The sequence below is a fragment of the Nomascus leucogenys genome, chromosome 5 (genome assembly GCF_006542625.1).
Source record: "Nomascus leucogenys isolate Asia chromosome 5, Asia_NLE_v1, whole genome shotgun sequence".
Lineage (NCBI taxonomy): Eukaryota > Metazoa > Chordata > Mammalia > Primates > Hylobatidae > Nomascus > Nomascus leucogenys.
Genome location: NC_044385.1, coordinates 95,046,702 through 95,069,602, shown reverse-complemented (window position 1 = coordinate 95,069,602; position 22,901 = coordinate 95,046,702). Strand labels below are relative to the sequence as shown.

The window sequence follows — 22,901 nt, the reverse complement described above, 5'->3', positions numbered from 1 at the left end:
ACACACAGTGCTCTTATACCTTAAGCCACAGATTTTATCAGAGTTTAGATTCCAAACAAGGAAAGTAAATAATCCTCCTGTATCAACTGTAGAGCTATAACACTAAAAGTCAAACATCATTAACAAAATAGACACAAGCCCTACTACCAAATTGTTCTCATGATGTTAGAAAAAAATTATATTACAAAAAACCCACACATAAAAAAACAAAAAAAAACCCCTAAACCCAGAAATCCTGTTACTCATGTAGTTCTTACTGCTTTTTATTTGAATTGTTCTTTTTCTTGATAACTTTCTCCTCTCTGAATCGGCACTGATATGTTCTTTATTAATATTTTCATTTCCTTCCCCATTAAACTCTTTGCTGTATTATGCTCTAAAAATATTTTATATCTAGTTTGAATGAATACAGACAATTTTATATCACTTCTTACAGTATCATCTGTGTTAAATCATATAATATTTGCAAAACTTATTTGGCAAGGGATTTTATTAGAACAATGGCACACAAACCAGCATAAAGCAGTGTTTATTTACAATGTTATGTGATTTTTTAAAATTTAAAATTAATTTGCTAAATATCATGACATCCACATAATGTGAATGTTGCTGTTTAGATTAATTCATTTTTTTCTTTAAACTTCTTAATATGTTAACTTTTTTTCTATTCAGAACTCACCTTATTGCTTATAGAATAACGCAAAAGTATGTTAGATAACTTTTTACACAATTTCCAATGCAGTTCTCATATTCAAGTTTTAAAACTGATTATTTAGTAACAACTTTTGATGTACTCTGTTTGAATGTCAAATCCAGGCCCATCTGAATCGAAGATTTAAAAAAAAATAAATCTGAGGATCACAAGTTCAGAAACTTAGAACCGTATTTAGAAATTGCAAAGTGTCTTTATTTAGCCATGATTTCTGCTGCTTTCAGATCAGTAGATGAGTAATACTAGTATGCAACTGAAATTCTGTGCATGGGGTGTTCTGAAAACCACGACATCTCACTTAGAGAAGGAATGGCTCATAATTTCTCAATCAGATGTTGCTACCAATTGTACTGGTACACCATCTAAAAAATAAATGCTTCTTGCCATTGCTACTCTCTATTAGTATTATTGCTTTTATATTATTATTATTAATATTATTGCTGTTATTGTTCATATATTTACAACCTGTGCTGATGGGACTCTGCTAGTACTGGCACACACATGTTCATGATCTTCATGGAAACGGCTATACAGAGGAGAAATAGATGCTAAAAACATTTGGGCTTGCAGGGTACCCAGAAATCAATTGGTAGATATATAATAATGAAGAGATATTTGCACACATTCAATACATATATATTTTAGAAGGTATACAAATTCACAAAGAAGTCACTCTTCATTTTGATATACTTCACAATACACATAATTACCCATGGTGTATGCTGGCTGCAATGATTAATTTTATAATTGCGATTATTAGCTCGCATGAAAACAAGACCTCACAATGTCATAATAATAAGTCTTAAAGAAAGTTCTTCTTTAACCATTCTTCTCAATAAGTCTATGGCACTGTTACGTTAAACTATTTGACTTTTTGTATTTTTTAAAAATACCATTGTCCTCCATTTCCCTTACTCTATCTTAGTATTTATTCATTTATTCATGTATTTAACAAATATTTTTGTGTGTCTATGTGTGACAGACCACCTTCTGGCAAAGATAATATAGCTATGAACAAAATGTATAAAAGCCCTAGCTTTCAGAAAGATTTAACTGGGGCAAGACAAATAAAGAAAATGAACAAGGTATACAACACTTATAATGTGGGTACAGGGGAGGAAGATCATAAAAATGGAAAGATGGATTCAAAAGGAATGGAGGTCAGGGGACTGATCTGTGAAAATGTGATATTCCTACAGAAACCTGAAGGAGGTGAGAGAGTGAACCTTGTCAAAGATATTGGGAGAAGGACATTCTTGGGAGAAGGAACAGAGAGAGCAAAGGTATCACAGTTTATTGTTTCTCCAACAAGAACTTCAAAGTAATAAATATGTTCAAAGTAAAATATATAGCAATACAGCTTTATTTACATAAACTATAATCTGAAAAGCCAAAGCAATTATCTAGATTATTAACACATTAATATCCCTATAGGTTGATTAGATGGGTTTTGCTAAAGTAACCTGGGAGAACGTAATACATTTTAATGTTACCTTCTGATAGGCTAATACTTCATAAAATTAGCAAATGTGTACAGAGAACCTTTGTTTTTCCAGTAATTCTTTTGGCCTCCAAACTCTCAAGGTAAATAAGTCCCAGGTTTTGCTCCCTGAAGAGTCATTCTTGTAGGAGAGAGAGACACAAGTATAATTCATGGTAATATAATTTAAGTATCACTATGGAAATGTATACAGAATGCTACCACGAGATGGATAGTTAATTTAGCTTAGAGAAGGATAGAAAGTGCTTCATAAAGAAAGGTATGTTCTAGTGTGACCTTGTAAGAGGCTGGACATATTCAACGCCAAGTAAAGCAGAGGTAAGAAAATTCATAAAGCAAACAAACAAGATAATTCAACATAATTGTAACATAACTCTTTCGAGGAGAGTAATTAAAGATACTTTATAGGAATTGATTATTATGAGCTAATGAGTGGTCTTGTTTCCACATCAGCTAATGAAAACAATCATTATAATAAATTATAAAAGCTTATATTGACTGAGTGCTTTGTATGTGCAAATTGAGTTTCATTAATCCTCAGAGCAACTCTGCAAAATGGGCACATTTGTAACTCCATTTTGGAGAACAGAATATTTAAATCAAGTAATCATTTAAAGGTCAAGAGAGTACCTGGTTGAAACAGGAATAAACTACTTGTTCTTTACTATAAGGTCAAATTCTTAAGCTTTGCTTACTATAAGCAGTGGGGAAGGCTCTGAAGGTGACTCACTGAGCTGAAGGACATTATAGATGACTGCGTCCTATTCATTTTACAAACAAAGAAAATGGAGTAAAATGAACTGGCTCCTTCTCCGTATTTACAAATTCAAAGGCAAAACTAGAAAAGGACTCTAGTCTCTTTATTTGGTATTTCATATCTGGCAAGATTTTCTAAAATAGTATTGTGCCCATTTGGAAACAGATCTCATCTCCTTCCTTCCTGTCAGCACATTTTCAGAACATATCTGCGTAGTAAATCCTGAATGATTTATTTTTGAAAAAAAAAAAATACAGACCAGATTCAAGAAACTTTACCCCAAATCTCTATTTTTGAGACCTTGGATACATTTATCTCTTTGGCAATGAGTTCTTCATTTTTATAAAATAAAAAGTTGAATCGAATGTAATATCTTATACCTCTCAAAATCAATTGTAAATGCTGCTACTTTTCATTCTTCTAATTGTGCCCTTGGGTATTGCTGAAATGTCAGTTACCATTGAAAATAATATTTTACATTTGTCCAACTGAAAGGATCATGCAAATTTTAACATATTCGCTTTTTAAAAAATAAGATATCTGCAGATTTTGTTATTTTAAAATTCCCTGTACAGTGGAGAAAGCAGCTATTCAAAAGGTTAATTTTAACACTACTCATTCAGTAAGTGGTAAATGGAAATTCAACCACAGTTCTTCTGATTCCATGTCCATTAAATACTCTGCTAAGTTCAGTGGTCTTTTAAATGTAGCACAGTTTTACGACCTATGATGTGACTAAATGAGAAATCAGAGCCATGAAACATGAACAAAAATCAAAAAGAGCAGAATCTGCAATCAATTTGGGAAAGATGTTAAAAGTAAAATAACTACTGATGGAAGGATTTGAAATCGCTTGGAAAAAAATGGAAGCCAGCATTTCTTAATCAATCTTGGGATAGTTGGACACCTGATTTAAAAGGACGACTGATTGACTTCAGAATCTGGAAAGCTGTCGGTGAAATTTAGTCATTAGAGTGTTATTATTTTATTCAAGGTTATTAATTCACCTTTTAACATAACTTTAATGCCTTCTCTTCATTTGTCAGTTATTAGCTTTTGCCCTAGGTTGGATTTTAATTACATTTACTTTCTTTGCCATTAGATGTGATTTGCTAGGTCATTCTGCCACTTCAAAAATCAGTTGATGAGACAGCTGATGATGTACTTAATGAAACTTAGAGATGATTTTGTGTGAAATGATTCTCTCATTGTTATTTCAGTTCAAAATATGTTATAGTTTCTTTCTTGTCATATTCAGGATTAAAAAATTAATATGTGTGTCTGCAAGAAAGAATGTATAGTCTACAACAATATTTTGACTGTGATAATGCCATTCTGCTAAGATAGTTTATTATGGAGAGAGTATTACCACAGAGAAAATCTTTTTTGTCATTGCCACTCAATACTATTGAGAAACCTTTTAACCCAAATAATTAGTGATAGGCAACTTAAGCCAAAGACAATATATACTTTGTCCTATAATTTTTTCTTATAAAAGTTTTTGAGTGTTTATCAAGTTATGAGTTAGATCATTTGATACGTATGTGCATAATACTTATGTACATATAAAACAGTGCTTAGGGATATACCCTTTAGGATTCTTATGACATTTTATGTGTGTATATAAATATAGATATATGTATGGCTGTTTGCAGCATACTAAAAGAAATACCAGTGTAAAAAGTAGTGGAATGTAGCATGAGAATTGAATTGCTTTGTCTAGTGTCACTAGCCACATAAGCATTAGACAACATGGGATAAGATGGCATAGCGATGCTATGAGACAGTGGTGCGTGCTCCTGAAGCAAAATATTTGAATTCAATTTCAAACTTTTGTACTTATATAAAAATGAATTGGCAGAATTTCTTCTCTTTGTCTTAGTTTCCTAATCTGCAAAATAGGGATTATTTTATAGACTAGGAGATATTTTTACGAAGCTAATACAAACATGAATTTTGACGAAGCTAATACAAACATGAATTTTTTTCCTATGTAGATACATTGCTTATAATATTTCCTGGAAAAAATAATCAGTCCCTGAATGTTATCTATTACTGTTATTACTATCACATAGCAACATTTTAAATTTTAATGTCAATTTTTCCTCATAGATTACATGCATAAGTTATAAGCCAAGGTTGCTTGCTAAAATATCTGCAATCTGTAAAGCATTTTTTTCTGATTTGTCTCTGCCTCCAATCTCTAGTCTACCTTGGGATGGTCTTAGGGTACAGCTGTAGCACTAATGACCTGGAGGTCAATGACACAGTTCCTATCTCTCTTAATCTGTGAGAGGCACCAAAATGAGGGAGAACTATCAACATCTAAGAATATATCCTTTTTGTATTGTTCAGTAGCAAAAATTTGTAAGGAGCACAATATGGGAATGTGATCATTCAGTTTATGGTAGTAATTATTCAGAGACCAAAGTAGATATTTTTTTCAACAGTTCAGGATTAGTAAACTCTGGTTCTCAGAGTGAGAGATGGATTCTCAGCAAGACTCAGTCCTCTGTTTTGTACCTGGATATTGATTCTCATAATGTCATTGATGGACATTAAAATAGTATTCTTTTTTCTCCTTCTTGGCTCTGAGTCAGCTCTTCAAATGACCGTGAATTTATACTGAGCCAGAAGTGCTGAAGAAAGCTTCATTACTGGTGGATAAAGTGCAACACCATCATTCATTTTTTAATTTAGGCTCTGCTTAAAGTGTTGGAGGTTGTAATCAATTACATTAACACATGATGCAATTTGACTCATTCGAGCAATTTTAATCAGGATTTCATCCTCATCATAGTGCTGAGACTGCTGTATTGAAAGAAAATAATGACCTTTTGATTGCAACAAGGGATGTTGTCTTTCATGATTTTGTTGGACCTTTTGGCAGCATTTGATGCAGTTAATCATGACATTTTATTGGCTGGTTTATAGATTTTGGTAGAATTTTCTCAAATAAAATTAAAACCAATTCAAATGTTATCTCTCAGTGATCTATTTAAATGTCTGTTCAGTAAGGTTCTTTGATCTCTACTGTAGGATTCTGTAAGAAAAGACCACCTTGCTTTCCTATTTATATTTTGTACAAATGCACTTTCTTATAGATGAGTATTTTGGACTTTTATAACATCATAGAATGCTTTGGATAGTATTTAACATCTCTGGTTGAAAAATTAGTGAACCGTGTTTGCTGATGAAATACCTTATGTTGGCCAATTGTATTGCTTTATTAGATATGTCTAGTTACATATCTCTAGCTCCTAATTTGTTTTTTTAGAGGGAGAGTGAGATTATATAGCATAGACATGCAATAAATAGGAAACACAGTATTCTTCTCTAAGTCCAGATATTTTCAGAGGGGGTCTTAGAGGTCACAGTGACCAAACTATCAATAAGGTAGCTCTTGACATCATGTAATACTTTATTTACCTTGGATGCTTAACCGTACTGACATTATATTTGCAATTATGCAGAAAGCAGCTAGAAGCTACTTGATATTGTTTGGCTCAGAGGCACAGGGAAAATACTAATGTCTTTCTTCTTTCATAATTTCATTGATGAGAAACTTAAAATTTAAATGAATATTAAAGGATCACCAGTTGTCAAATATAAATGTGTTTCTGGAAGAAAATGGTTAGCAGTAGGCCTATAGATGATTCCCTCAGTTCAATGGAGGGGTGGCCCCACGAAACAAAGAAGATAGCCTGGTCAAATACACTCATAAATAGTGTAATGACAAACCTGTTGCAAACGTGTTACTGGTATTTGCTGGTGAAAAAGCACTTATCTATAAAATGTTCTTCACATGTTGTACTTGTTTTTATTGCTTAGTATAAGCACATGTGGAGCACAGGGATTTAAGAGCATGGCTCCTTGGTAAAGGTCCTGTATGTTATGTAAATATCAGAGTATAAAATGTATTACAACTAAAACAACTCAATTTTTATTTTAATCAATGTAGCTGCGAACATTGTTTAGAGACTTGATACGCTATTCTGTTCTGCTCTTATGTAGCAAAAAAAAAAAAAAAAAAGAAGCCTCAAAACAAACAACAACAAACGGACAACTGCAGTGGCAGCCCCTGGACTTCTCTGCTTTGCTTGTACATTGTGATCTTCTCTATGGCTCAGATTTTTCATAAACCTCAAGCTCTGAGTGAGTCTGATTAGACAATGCAATTCTTCTTTCTATTTCAGTTGCTCAGAGGATTGCCAAAGAAATTATGTTTTTACTTATTTTCTATGTCTTTTCTGGAAATAATATAGTATGTATTCCTTAAGATAATGAAATTAAATACTAAATATGATTCATGGATAATTATTTTAAATTGTATTTTAAATGAATTTGGAATTTTGTGTGAATAAGGATCCTTATATAAGTGGTCCTTTTCATTATAGTGGCACTAGTGTTAAACTGCTAATTATATTAACATATTATAGCTAAGCATTATCTTTTGATAATATTTCTGAATATGTACCTAGGGATTTGTAATTTTCAGAACATATTTTTCATTATATTTATTCTAAACAATCCTTTCCTAATAGTAATTTTTTTTACTTATTATTTACAGTATTCTGTCGCCCAAACATTAACACTTTCTTCCGTGGTTGTCTGCCTCTTCAGCTCCCTAAGCCTGCATATTGTTTTAATCAACCTATTGCTTTTCCCAATCTTACTTCTGAATTTAATGAGACAAAACCACGTGACAATGAGCTCTAAATTCACAAAAAATTTCAATTTTATACAGCAATTCTTCAATATCCTTTAATCAAAACCCTCCTTGATTCTCAAAGCCTGCACTTCACAGACTACATCTTAAACAGCAGATATCCTTATTTACAATTAAATAGCTTTAATGAGATACAGACTCCATCAATATTTTACCCTTTCAAACTAGAAAATTACTTGCATTGTAATACCACTTTCTCCTTAACCTTCTATCTGAAATGAAGGTGTTTTTGTTATTCTGAAGTGTAATTTCTCCATTTAAAAAAATCTGAAACACATACCTTCTTCCCAATGGGAGTCTTATTCCATCAGTTGTCTTCAGCTTGTCATTTTTTTCCCTGTCTAATTATTCTGGCCCCCACCTCCCTTTTTTAAATACAGTAGAACTTAGATATAAATATAAGTACTGTCATCTTATCATAATGCATCTTGTGTAGCTACTGAAGTTATTTGTCTTTTCCTCCAAATCGTACAAGTTCTTAAAAGAGTAGCCTATGGTCTATAATCTCCAATCTTATATTTATTTAATTTTTTAGTACCTTGCCTATTACCCAGCTAGCATTGTTCTTCCCGGTGTTACCAAGGACTTTTCAGTTTCCGATTTCAATAGTTGTTGTGGTGGTGGTAGTTATTGTTGTTGCTCTGTATTACCTCATTTTTCTGAAGCATTTACTATTGGTGACCATCCATGTTTTATCTAATTTCTCTAATAAAATGTCTGGTCTCCTCTAACTTCTTTGTATGTTTATTGATTGTGGTCTTTCTTAGATCCTCATCTCAATTTGACCACTGAAACTTTAGTGCTTTCTAGGTTCTTTCACTGACCTACTCAATTCACTTATTTCCTTTGTTATCTTAAGAAGGCTCATGGCTTTTTGCCAGTGCCTAAATGTTGATAACCTCAAATCTCTCTCTTCTACTGCTGTCTTCTGAAATGTAGAACAAAACTTGTAATAACATGCAGGATATCTGTACTTTGATTTATTTAGCTTCTCCAAAACTTTACTCATTAGTTGTTACTGTCCTCAAAACATGCACTTGAAGGTGCTATCTTTAATCCACTTACTTACATAAGCAGAAGCCCAGAAGTAATCTAGAGAGGTTTCCATTATAGTGTGTCCCAAATTGGTTGCAGGTATAGATTGATATTGCTCATCTCTGCCCTTTTGTAAGATGATTATCTCTCATTAAATGTAAGTTTATCTGTATATTCCAAAATATTTTGAAATATTATTATTTTGTTTGTATTTTATGGTGTAAAAAATGCTTAGATTCTTCTTATATTCTCATTTATGATATCTTAACAAGTCATTCGACTTGGTCACATCAATATATTAAATAACTCTCAAAACTGCTTCACATTTCCTATTACCTCCACCCCCAATTCTTTTGTTAAGAGCTTTTTCATATCAACCCTGGATTATGGCCAGAGCCATTTAATTAGCCTCCGTGAATCTAATGTACCTCCAAACTCAATCCAATCTCTATAGTGCTACCAGAGAGCTCTTCAAAACCTAGCATTCAATTTATTTGTTTAAAAATATCTCCAGATCATTATCCACTTTTAAAAGAGAAAATCAGTAAGCCACATAAGAAACACCTTCATATTACAGCAGCTGGCTGTACTGGCAGTCTGGTCCTTTTACCCAAATATTCTAATGGTTCATAACACTTTTCTTCAGGAAGACCTTCACTGATGTCCCTAAGTTGGGAGAGGCATCATGGTGTTTTTGTATAATCCTAATTACAATAATATTTACCCTGTAATGTTTCAGTTTGCTTGTGATCCAACTAGTCCATGGTCCTTTCAGAAACTGTGAATCTGTATGAATTAACAAATATATCAGCATTAAAATGATCCTGTATTTTTAAGTTAGTAATAGAAAAGCTTAAATATATAGACGATTTGTTTTCGAATGTATTTTCTTTTCTACCACTTGACTATACTAGCTGATATATCAATTTATTCTCTTTCAAGCAATGTCCATGCACACTCATCTCTAACATTTTGTATTTTGTTTCTGTGTTTTTTGCTTTAGAAACCACTATAGAAACCACCAGATTTCTAAGCAAAGAGAAACATAGTTTTGAAAGTAAAATTTGAGCATAGACTTTGCACGTGAAACTTGTGATGAATCATTTTAATTTGTGTATACTTGTGGAGTAAAATGTCATGTTTTGATATATATATATATAAATAAAATATAAAGATTCAGTCAGGCTAATTACTATATCCATCACCTCATTAACTTAACTATTTTTATAGTGACATCATTAAAAATATTATTTTAACAAGTTTGAAAGATGTAATACATTATTATTAACTGTGGTCACCATGCAGTGCAGATCACTAAAACTTATTTTTTCAGTCTAAATGAAACTATGTACCTTGTGATTAACATCATCCCTATCCCCACCACTTTCCAGGCCCTCCATCCCAACCCAGACTGTCTTTCTACTCCCTTTCCAAGAAATAAACCGTTTTAGATTCCACATATAAGGTAAGATCATGCAATATTTGTCTTTCTGTGCCTGGCTTATTTTACTTAGCAAGATGTCCTCACATTCCATCCATGTTGTCATTAATGATAAAATTTCTCATTTTTAAAGGAGAGATGAGTTTTTGTTAGAAAGGAGTAAAATCAGTTGAGGCCATGTCTCAGGGGAGGAAGAAGATTGGCATGGCATGGAAAAAGTCGAAGTCTGAGCAGAAATAAAGAAGAAATATATTTCAGACAGGAGGAACAGAGTACAGAATGTATACAGAAACAGGAATTAAAATATGATTTATTAAAATATTTCCTAAACCCTTATGTTAAAAATCTTTCATCTTCCAGTTAACAGTTCATCTTAGACTTACCTACACCTTCTCATTTAATTATAAAATATTATTTGCTATTTCTCACATGATAACAGAATTAAATCTTTTAAAGTTTAGCTGATTATTTTTGTTATTAAAAATAGCAAATGCTCACTATAGGAAATTGAGAAAATATAAACAATAACTGTATTTCTTTTCAGTTTTCCTAAACAATTTTTGACATTGATACATTAAATGTTTTAGAGTTCATTTGGGCCTCTACTGAAGCTCCCTGCTTAATTTTATAATCAGCAAATCTCAAGATATAAAAATTTGGTAGAAAAAGAGACTAATTTTATTAACATTTATGTGATAAATAAGTGATATAACTCATTTTATTTTGGAAATTAGGAATAACGGTATGCTGACATAAATTTCTCAAGGCTTTAAATGATTTACCATTGTGAAGTTATTGGTAATTAAAATTATGACCATAAAATTTACTAATATTTAATGTGTTCTAATTATATTTTAATACCTTGGGGAAATAAGACTATATACAATATAAATAACCTCAAGCAAAATTTGAATCAGAATTTATTTCATTTCAATTTGAAATAAAAATCTACTAATCCTAAAGGAATACCTACCTTTGTATCTATTCGAGATTTTAAAAAAAATCCTAATTAAGACAGTATTTATCACATAAACAGTTGTTCAGGCTTAATAATAATTTATCAGTAGCCTTATGACATTTTAACAACTTGATTCTCTAAATACTTAATATGTGAATCCAATCATTCTTTACACAAACATAGAATCAGAATTTGTTGGGCTCAATGTTTCCAGTGTTGAATCCTTTGAAAAGCCTTTGGTATGCTTTTACTACCTTATGCTATCTTGGACAAGTTATTCAAACTTTTTGAGATTTAATATACTTATCTATGAAATGCAAACATTTGCTAAATTAATATAATAATGAAATCAGTTAATGAATATAAAGCTTCATTACCAGGATAAGACATTAAAAGCAGAAATGTATTAAATGTAAATTTCTTCTTTCCAAAGTACCTATTATAATCACACTTTATTATGCTCATATGTATGTCAGTATGTCCAGCTACTATCTATCATCTATCTATATCTCTATTTATAATCTATCAAGAGAGTTTCAATGTTCAGACTCCCATCATGTGTTTCTTCCTTTATTGTTATATTTTTTTGCCAGCTTCTTTTCCTGAATGATAGACTCATATCTAAAGCTCCAACTTGATTTTGAAGAGACCAGATAAGGAGTATAATTAGTAAAAATAATAATCAATAAAATGATAAAGCAGAAAAAAATGAAACAAAGGAAAGCTAATTCCAAAGGGAGTACTTTTCCTGCAGGCAAAAAAATAGCCAAGTACCATATCTTGGTATTGACAGATTAATCAACAGTTTATAATATATTATACTATCTTTTTAGTACCATCTCCCTCTGCTCCAGCAAAAATAAAATATTCACTCTCTTCTTAACTCTCATGGGATAAGAAACATACAATTCTTGCCACATGATCATTTTTTTCTTATTGTTCTTTTCCTCTAATGCATTTAAGGTCTTATGGAAGCCCATCTTTCCCTTTGCATTTTTTTCTCTAATAATATCAATTTATTTTTTCCAATCACAATGTAACAGCTTCCCAGGACCACTGTATTGTCCCACCATATTCTGCTTTTTATTGTCAGTTTGTTTTAATGCACTTTATTAAATCCCACTTACTTATAGATAGAAAATATACCTTATGCATTTGGTAACTAAGACATGAAGATTTTCCTATTATATACACTAAATACCAAGAAAAACTATATTGTCATTCATGGAAAAGGTATATGTAGTTAATGACAATTTTATGACCTAGATGTAATTTACTTACTGTATAATAGTGTAATTATTTACTTCTGTTTATATTTGTAAATTACATTATTACATGGAATCAAGTATTATTTTACCAAGGATATGGCTATAAATAAGATTTATAATGTAGTTAACAATAACTCATATTAGTCAGATATACAATAATGCCTATAAAACTATTCTAGAAACATGTTTTAATTTAAATTGAAAGCAAAAATATGGCTAGCTCATAGAATAAGCATCCCCTAATTAACACCTTGAATAGGTGAAATGTACTAGAGATGATGACCAATAAACTGTCAGAGAAATGCCTATTGGCAGAAGACATTCAAAAAAGAACGAATTCATACTTTCGCCTTAAGAAGTGTAATAGTGTACATTTTTTTAAAAAGAAGGCTTTGCCACACAAAATAACCTTATGTTTTATTGAAGATTTGATGAGATACTTTGTGACAGTATCTCATAATCGTATGTTTATGATAGATTAAGTGAGCTTAAGTAAATGTATAAGATGAGCATGTCGTCATTGAAATAAAATTTTCTGAAAATCTGTATGGAATGTTTATTACTATTGTTTATATTTAATCATTTAAACAATTTATTTTAATTTCAGCATACTCAATATTTTAAAAGAAATTTTTAAAGAAAATTTACAGAAATAGATATTTCTTGAAATTATTATTTCAAGAAGATAGTGTATTTAGACTTTTAGAGTTAACTCATGAAATAAAAATTTTCATTTTCTGTTCAAAATTATAATAATGTTGGGATCCCAAATACAATTTATCTAGAAAGATTGCCTCTCACTCAGCTGCATAGATCAATGAAAGCTTAATATTATTTTTTTAATTATATATTATACATATCTCAGAGACATATGTTAAATAATGTCATTGAGTAAGCTAAGAGATAGTATATAAACAATAGAAAATAAGTATGCATCTATACTATTCACATTAGTAGGACTTTCTGCCATCACAAAATTCCCCAGAAGATGTCAATGCAAGGCTGTAAGATATTACATTCTAAACAGAAAAGTGAACTAAATCAATGAAAGTCACTGGGGACATCAAGAGTATAGCTACAATGTCAACACCAAATGACAAGATGCCAGTAAATTTGTTTGAAGAAAATTTGTTAGGTAAAGCAAAATAATTTTAAAAATAGTTACATATTAAAGATATACTTTAAAAAGTAACATCACTATAAAACTGAAAAATGTACTGTATATGAAGGTCTTTTAAAATATAATTTTTCTTTTAAATATACTAGTGACAAAAATCATCCAAATAAGAGAAATGTTGGGAAAATTATTTGAGAAATACGTAGCTGAAAATTTCTACTTTCAAGATTAAATATTATAACACTTCAAATTTCCTTTTGAGCATCTATGTGTCTGTGTGTGTGTGTGTGTGTGTGTGTGTGTGTGTGTGTGTGTATTTAAAAGACACAAAATTCCATTTTATGAGAGAGAAGGAGATAGAGTGAGAGAGAGAGATGGCTGTACAACATGACAATTTATACAGCCATCCAGGGACCACACAGGGCTATTTCTACAAATTCTTCTCTACAGGGAGAACTTTGTATCTGTTCAGTACTTGTTCTCCCTTGCCTTTCTAAAATCTTTTCTAGACCTTACTAACCTATTTACTGCAACATAAATTAATTGTGACAGAAAGAATGGAAGTCTATATTTTTTTCTGTAAGAAAAACCATGTTATAAACTTAGTAGCCAATGACAAGTTTATAACTAGATGATATCCTAATATATAAACAAAACAAAAAAATGGAAAAATTCACATGTTTCTTAGCTATGCACTTTAGAAAAAGCTCCAAAGAAGCATATAAATAAATCTCCAAATAAAACCAAGAATAGACATATATCTGGAAGACAGCCAGTAGTAATAAAGCTTCTCAAATAGAACTCCAGTGCATGTCACATTAGAGAAATGAGGCCATGCAATGTGTTACTTATAGTCCTCTATAAATAGTTTAGTTTACGTGTTGTGTGTGCGTGTGTGTAACAAAAGATCATTTTAATTTTTGTTAGTAAAATAGGAATTTTACCTGATAATGTATATTTTAGTTAGGTTTCTGGTTATATGTGAGGTTGAACTTACATTTCTGAGTTATAGATATCATAGAACTGCCAAAATTAAAAGAAAATGGTGACCATTCAAAAATCGTTCTCATAGCAGTTTATACTAAATGTGCATACATACTGCTGAAACTAAAATCAACACAAGAAGACATTTGGTCAGTGCAGAATGTGTAAATATTTTGATTACTGAATTCTTAATAATCTTAGCAAAACTACAAAATCACAAAATATAAAGAATCGTACTTGGAAAAATAAGTTGAGTTTACACTGGGAAAATTTCTTCAAAACCTGCATGCTTTTCAATTTCTCATTTATTTCAGTGTTACTCAGGACATTGGTTAACCGTTTAATTCTATAGGTCTACCAGATTTGCTAGATCTTCAGAACCTCAACAATATCTGGTACAAACTGAACAACATCAATGCATACTTATTGAATGGAGTATGTAATAGTTAACCATAATTAATCTTTAGATACTTTTGAAGATTTTACTAGATTTTTCTTACCTTTGTATAATACAAATTGTGATATAATGTATTGATTTTAATGATCATCATAGTACATATTTTATTCACAAGTTGTTTGATAGTGAACTTTTTTCATATTTTATTTTGGGAACAATTACTTTATTTAATAAAAATTTGGTATTCCCTATAACACATGTTATTTGAGGTAGTGATGAACATTTAGAAGCTGAGTTTTAGAATCTAGTATCCTTGCCTCTGTGTATATCTTTCAACTTCTGAGATAACCTGAGCTTCTAAACTCTTTCATTTAAAGAAATGACTTCTTGGTATCAAATGTATGTGATGACAAACACATTGAATTAAGGTTTTTGAACACTATGGTTTGCAAAGCTAGATAATGTTGACAATATAAAAACTGCAATAAAACCTTGTGAATAGACAAACTCCAATAACACCTTGTCAATAGACAAACTCCAATGAAACCTTGTTTAGTTGGCAATCATTCTCAATGAAAAATATGTTCATAAAAAACAATGAAATACTTTCATAAATAACAATGAAATAACTATATATTCTCAAAGTATTTCTCAGTATTGATATTTATTACAGTCATGCACCGCTTAATGGGATATGTTCTGAGAAATACATCAATAGGCAAATTTGTTCTTGTGTGAACAGCATAGAGTGTACTTACTCAAACTTAAGTAGTGTAACCTACTACACACCCTGGCTACATGGTATAACCTATTGCTCCTAGGATACATACCCATATAGCATGTTACTGTACTGAATACTGTAGGCAATTGTAACACAATTTTAAGTATTTGTGTACATAAATATATCTAAAGATAGAAAAGTGACAGTAAATTATGGCATAGAAGATAAAAATTGGCGCAACTAAATAGTACACTTACTGAATGAAGGTTGCAACACTGGCAGTTGTTCTGGGTAAGTCAGTGAGTGGGTGAATGTGAAGGCCTAGGGCATAACTGTACGTTACCGTATTCTTTATAAAGACTGTACACTTAGACTATGCTAAATTCATAAGACATTTTTCAAGTTATTTATTTTCTAATAATTAATCTTAGCTTACTGTAAGTTTTCCACTTTATAAGCTTTTTCCTATTTAAAATTTTTTACTCTTCTGTAATCACATTTAGCTTAAAACAAAAACACATTTACAGATGTACCAAAATATTTTCTCTATATTCTTATCCTATAAGCTTCTTTTCTTGTTTTTTTTTTGTTTGTTTTACATTTTAAAATTTTTGTTAAAAATGAAGACACAAAGACACACATTAGCCTAGGCCTACGCAGGGTCAGAATCATCAAGATATCACTAGGCAACAGGAATTTTTCAGCTTCACTAAAATATTATGGGATCACCATTGTATATGAGGTCTGTCATTAACCAAAACATTATTATTGCAGTTCCTGATTGTATTTCAAATGTATTTTGATTTGTTATCACTACATCCTTACCTATAGAAAGTCACCCAAAATAGAATTAAAACTGATAAAGATCAAGTTAACAACAATAAAAAGCAAAATAATAGAATAGCAATGCTTGTGTAGTAGTTTACTTATGAGAGAGTATGTTTGTTATCATGGTCAATTTTCCCCTTATTCTTCTTCATCTTGTTATTGAGCATATTTTGGTATCAAATACACATTTGTTAATATCACACATGCTCATATAAAATAATTTTAGGCAATTTATATTGACAGTTATATAAAACCACCAAACATACTAACAAGAAGCCAATTGTTGACTGAAGCTCTATTTTGTATCAGGCAATGTATACACAGTTTTTTATTTAATTAGCAAAATGGAATAAAACAAGGAAGAGAAAACTCTGTGATATATACATTCTTCCATTTCACAGAAAAAAGAAATGGATCACACTTGGATAAGTAACTTGATCAATTGTAAAGTGTCAAAGACCACTCGCATTCAAATTCAGAGTTCTGCAATGTAAAATTCCATGCTTTTATAAATGCATATTAGTCCATCTATAATTTATTGCCAAAAATTAATTACTAAAGACATAAGAGGAGGAAGAAATCCTATAGAGGACTCATTTTATTAATGATAAAATCCAAAATTTAGCTCTGAACATCTGATGACCTAAAACTATTATCTACCAAAATTGTTTGCATAGCTGTTACTTTTTATATTCTTTAGGTTAAGATATATCTTCTGGAACATTCATTTTTTTTCAACTAAACTTTTGATAAGAGCAACTTATTGCACAAAGCATTTTAAATCTTTGGCAAAATATATACAAGAAGTATTTTCTTGATTTTACTTCAAAAAGATCTGTATCTTCTGAATACCAAGTGTATATGCAGACAATACTAGTGATGCTTTATTGAAAAGGTGAGCGCATTTGAACTCTATTCTGGTCTTGAAGGGAAATGGAGGGTGTCAGAGATACACATGCTTAAGAATATTAACAATATGAATCTGACCTCTTCTTGTCAAGCAGGGGTCAAATAAGCTCAAGTATCCGAATGGGTGATGGGTTAACATACTGTGCCGTGGGCCTTATTCTGGAATCTCCAAAGGGCTGTACTGTGATGGTGCTCTAGTATGTTTCTTTCTCTATTTGATGTTAAAGGGATCAGAAATAGAGTTTCAAAGAGCAATATGAAAGTGATATAAGGTGTTCAATCCAAAGGTTATGAAAGATGATTTTATGAAGAAAATCAAAGGTGCTCTATTTGCAACCAAGGCTGTTTCAAAACTATTGAAAGTATTTCTTTGGAATCAGAAGATATATATATGTAATCTGCTATAATGAATAGTAGTTACAGGTGAAATCTAATTAAATAAAATATAATTGCAATGAAAACATGTAAAATATATAAAACTTCACAGGTACATAGTGTTTCACAGTTTGTAAACACTTTTCTGTACAAGACCTAGTTCAAAATAAAAATCACTTACAAAACTTAGAAACAATAATAATAATGCTCAAAGATGGGGAAAAGGTTTAAACTTTTAGGTTGATTGATGCTTATGTTTTTAAAACCTCCTCACAGATAGTATTTTTTTAGATTTAAAAAGTATGACTTGCCTGAAATCATAGGGAGCAAAAGTGTCACTCTTTAAAATCGGATCGGAGTCACCAATTTCCCTCTGTAAAACCTACTGTTGCTAATCATAACAGGAACCACCCTGTGTATGTTCAAATGCCTTTTTAAAAAACACATATTCATGAATTTAATATTTGTAATAGATGTTTTTCAGGTAGATATTACTAGTATCCTAACTCTATGTTAAGAATACTAAAAGTCAAAGAAGTTTAACACTTCCATGCAATACTATTTGCCAAAATCAGCCCTGAAATCCAGGTCTTTATTTGAGATCATATGTTTTTTGTACTATGCTGGATTGCTAGACTGTACTTCATAGTCAAATCACTCCATTAATTTCAGCACAGTATAGGAAATTTGTAGGTTCTTTGAAGTTTCCTGTATTTAATTTGATAGAAAAATACACAGAAGTAAAGAATTCCAAAGTTAGAAGAAACTCTTGTAATAAAGTGTATTTTTAAAATGATCAAACTTTAGCTTTCTTTATCCATTTACCACAAAAAAATCCTCAATACTAACCTTCCTTCGTCGTCCTCACTTTCACATATTCCACAGACCATTGTGATCTGTCTCTGCTTCTATTAATCTACTGAAAGAGCTCCTATTTAAGTCACTACAAACTTGTTAATTGCCAAACATAACGACCTCCTCTCAGTTTTTACCTACGTGACTTCTCTGAATCATTTTCAATGTCATTCATGTCATTCACAATCTTCTACTGAAAATTCTATTTTTGATGTTGACTCAGCTTTTCCCTTTTAATTTTTGGAAGAATATTTTTCAAACTTGTTAGATGGGTCCTCTTATTCTGTATCTCCAATCTGCCTACTGAGCTGAAGTCATACCTTCATTGACTTAGTGGATGTTTCTCTGATGTTTTACTCAGGAAACTAAAATCTTTCCAAAATCCAACTCACAATCTACTCACAGAGTAAGGATTTACTTCTGATTCTGCAAGTAAATTAAAGACAATACTGGCCTGTAGGTATCTCTACTCTCTGACTTTACTTCTCGCTACACTCCTCCTCATCCACTCTGCTCCATCTAAATAATAACTTTTTATTTACCTTTCCCACTAGCTGGAATGCCCTTCCCCAGGTTTATGCATGACTCTGTCTCTCAACTTCAAGTCCTCACATTTAAAATTCCTAGTATTCTTTTGTTCCCATCTCCTTTCTTGCCTAATTTTCTTCACAGACCTTATCATCATTTTTCAGATTATATATTTTTTGCATATTTGTTTAATGCCTGTCTCCCCTACCAAAACTTAAGCACCTTCTGATCAAGGGCTGTTGTCAGTTTTCTTTGTTGCTCTAGCCATCTGATATGACTTGCCCGTGTCCCCACCCAAATCTCATCTTGAATTGTAGTTCCCATAATCCCCACATGTGGTGGGAGAGACCAGGTGGAGATAATTGAATCATGGGGGTGGTTTCCTCCATCATGTTCTCATGATAGTGAGTGAATTCTCATGAGACCTGATGGTTTTATAAGGGGCTTTTCCCTCTTTTGCTCTGCACTTCTTCCTGGCGCCATGTAAGACATGTCTTTGCTCTCCTTCATCTTCCACCATGATTGTGAGGCCTCCCCAGCCATGTGGAACTATGAGTCCATTAAACCTCTTTTTCTTTATAAATTACCCAGTCTCAAGTATGTCTTTATTAGCAGCATGAGGACAGACTAATACAGCATTTATAGCACTTTGCTTGGTAAATTCAACTCATTGTTGAATAAATTGATGAAAGAATATTTGACCCCTTTCTTTTACATACTTTCCACATAAAAATAAATATTATTTGTGTCATATCATTTTGCAACATAACCTAATTCAGGCCCACAGCATCGTATTTTGTTCTTTGTCAGTGTCCCTGTCTAAGTGGTATTAGTGACTCTGCTTTTTTCTCAGATCTAGTATCACAGAAACATGAGTGGCATATTTCTAAAACACAGATCTGATCCCTTTAATCTCTCATAATAAAAGCATTTACCAAAGGACAAAGTTCAAATCTGTTTTCATTTTGTAACAGGTTCTTCACAGTCTTAGCCTAATACACAGTTCCAACTCCTCACACTCTCCAGAATTATTTCCACATTGTAACTATACCAAACTAATTATTGTAACCAGATCATAGTCTTTTTTCACGTGTCTGAGAGTTTTTCCTTAGAGCAAAGTTAACTATCCTTGTGCTATACAACTGGAAAATGCCCTCTCAAGCTTTCAAAACATCTTTTTTATGATATCTTCTCTGACCTCTTCAGGAATAATTATCACACATTATGCTGTTCTAAAATGTCCATTCTTCCTGGAATTATTAGCGTCATAATATTGTGCTCATGTAATTCCCTGGTGAAGCTATAATATTAGTGAGAGACATTCAAGTGTTTATAGAAAGAGAACAAGTTGAGAGTTGCAAAAAGGTAAAATGACATACATTATGTAGATAGAGAAACCAGAAAAAACTGGAAGAAGATAAAGTATAGAAAATGAAAACGAGTATGTATAGGAAGTATGCTTGTCAGCATGTAACAATATACTTCTGAGGTCTGGACAGACAGCACAGACAATGAGGGGAAAGATAAAAATGAATAATTGCAAGGTTTAGTTTATGTTAACAATTTAATAAAAAAATTTGGATCGTTATGCTTTTCTAGGACCTATGCTAAATTTCAGTGCTACAAAGAATAGTAAGAAAGACTAGCATTCTTCCCTGAGGCCCCAGGTTGGCAGGAAAGTGACTCCTAATTGGAAGATCAGTGAGTTTAAGTAGGGTCCCAGCAACAGGACAAGGTAAGGAAGCAAAACTCTAGCACACCGGTAAGGGAAAGGTTAGAACATCTGTTGTAGGAGTCTGGGGTAAAAGGAGGTTATCGAGCATGGAATTCATTAAATAGTGTCAAGTTAGAGCTCCCAGTCAATAGCCAAGATACATCAGGGGTACAATCCGGGAGCAAAGTGTGAGCTCAGTCACTAAAATCGGACTGCTAGGTTCAATTCTGACTAACAGCAAGAGTGATATCATAAGGAGCAACAGAATATGAGCCTTCAGCTAGTTAAATGCCTTGTAATTCACCTCTGGATTACTTCTAAGAACAAACACACTGCAGGGAGTTATCAAGGACTCCCATAATGAAGAAAAGATGAATGAAAGTGTCAGGAAGAAGTACAATCCTATTTCATTTCCCCTTTAGGCTGTGACGTCCTCTGTGTTAGAAACAATGTTTTATTTATCTTTATATCAGGATTTAGAATAACCCGAGAGTACCTATTAAGTACACAACAAATACCTATTGCAGTGATTAAACAGAATTATACCTTCAGTTACTGTGTTTTGTTTAATTTTACCATAGGGACACGGTGATGTGCTATCAAACATTACAATAGAGGCTATAAACACAGAGTATATCAAAGTAAGAAATGGAAAAAGAAAACAAAACACTTAAACCATATATTCATTTTTCTTGATCTTCTGTGCTATATCCTAAAGCTAAATTTTTGACTGCATAATTGCATGATGACAAAGTTTTCACGTGATAGGAGAAAAAAATGGAGATGGAGATAAAAGATAAATCTGAAAATAATATATGAAATAAATTCATGTATCCTACTTTGATCATATGAATTATTTTGAAATCTATGTTTTACATGTAAGAAGGGAAAAAATATGATATTTGTCTAATTAACAACTTGTATACACTTAATGATATGGTGAGGGATAAGGACAATATATTTTGGGGTACTGTGATTATGGCAACACACTGAAATTTGACTGCTAAAATTATTTTCAACAAAATTTGGACTATGAAGGGGATTCTATTGTTTATAAAAAGTTATCTACTGGGCGTGGTGGTTTATGTCTGTAATCCCAGCACTTTGGGAGGCCGAGGTGGGCAGATCACTTGAGGCCAGGAGTTTGAGACCAGCCTGGCCAATATGGTGAAACCCCATCTCTATTAAAAATAACAAAAATTAGCCCAGCGTGGTGGCATCCACCTGTAATCCCAGCTTCTTGGGAGGCTGAAGCAGGAGAATTGCTTGAACCTGGGAGGCAGAGGTTGCAGTGAGGTGAGATCATGCCACTGCACTCCAGCCTGGGTGACCGAGGGAGATTGTTTCAAAAAAAAAAAAAAAAAATGTCTCTAAGTAGGTGAGTTTCCACAGTCCAAAATTTAAATACTAATAATGTATTTAAAAATAGTCACTGTGTTTCGGAGATAAATGTGCACTTTTACTGTGCACTTTTACTCCCCCCATGTAGAAGTAGATTTTCTCTGTACTTATTTTGTTCCTATATTATCTATCTTCATCTGACTTCTCTCCCTAAGAATTAGGTATAGGGCAAATATGATCTTTCTGTACTTTCTTTACAACTCTTCTGTTAACATAGATATATTTTAAAATGTAAATATTTATTAAAAAGCAAAAAAAAAAAAGGTGTGCTTTCTTACAGTTTTATTTTACTCTGCCCGTTATTTATCCATGTTTAATTTACCACTAAACTGTGAAAAGCTTCAGATATCATTAAATCAGAAAATATTTCCAATTTGCATATATTTTTTACGTAATGGCTGTATCATATGTTATCTATTTAATATTTTCTATTTTGGGGCACCTTGATTGCTTCTATTTTTTTTAAATAAATAACTCTATAGTGAATATCATTCTACATAAATTTTTCTCCTTTCTGGTTTTTGTATGTTTTCGACTTCAATTTCTTTCCTTTTCTTCCTTTCTTTTCAGTCAATTTATCTGAATAGGGTTGTTTATATGTTATAATGGATTTTTTTGAATTAACATTTCTAGGTTATTGGATTACAATTTTTAAGACTGATGCGACTGAA

The 22,901-nt window shown here is 31.8% G+C and overlaps 1 long non-coding RNA gene across 1 annotated transcript in view; it reads right to left on the bottom strand.

Annotated features, from left to right (window-relative positions):
* The window catches only part of LOC105739812, a 46,493-nt gene that overhangs the window by 1,260 nt on the left and 22,332 nt on the right, over positions 1-22,901 (bottom strand). Inside the window, exon 2 of the long non-coding RNA XR_001115794.1 lies at positions 9,459-9,520. This is a non-coding gene — a long non-coding RNA (uncharacterized LOC105739812). The remainder of the gene's footprint in view (positions 1-9,458; positions 9,521-22,901) is intronic.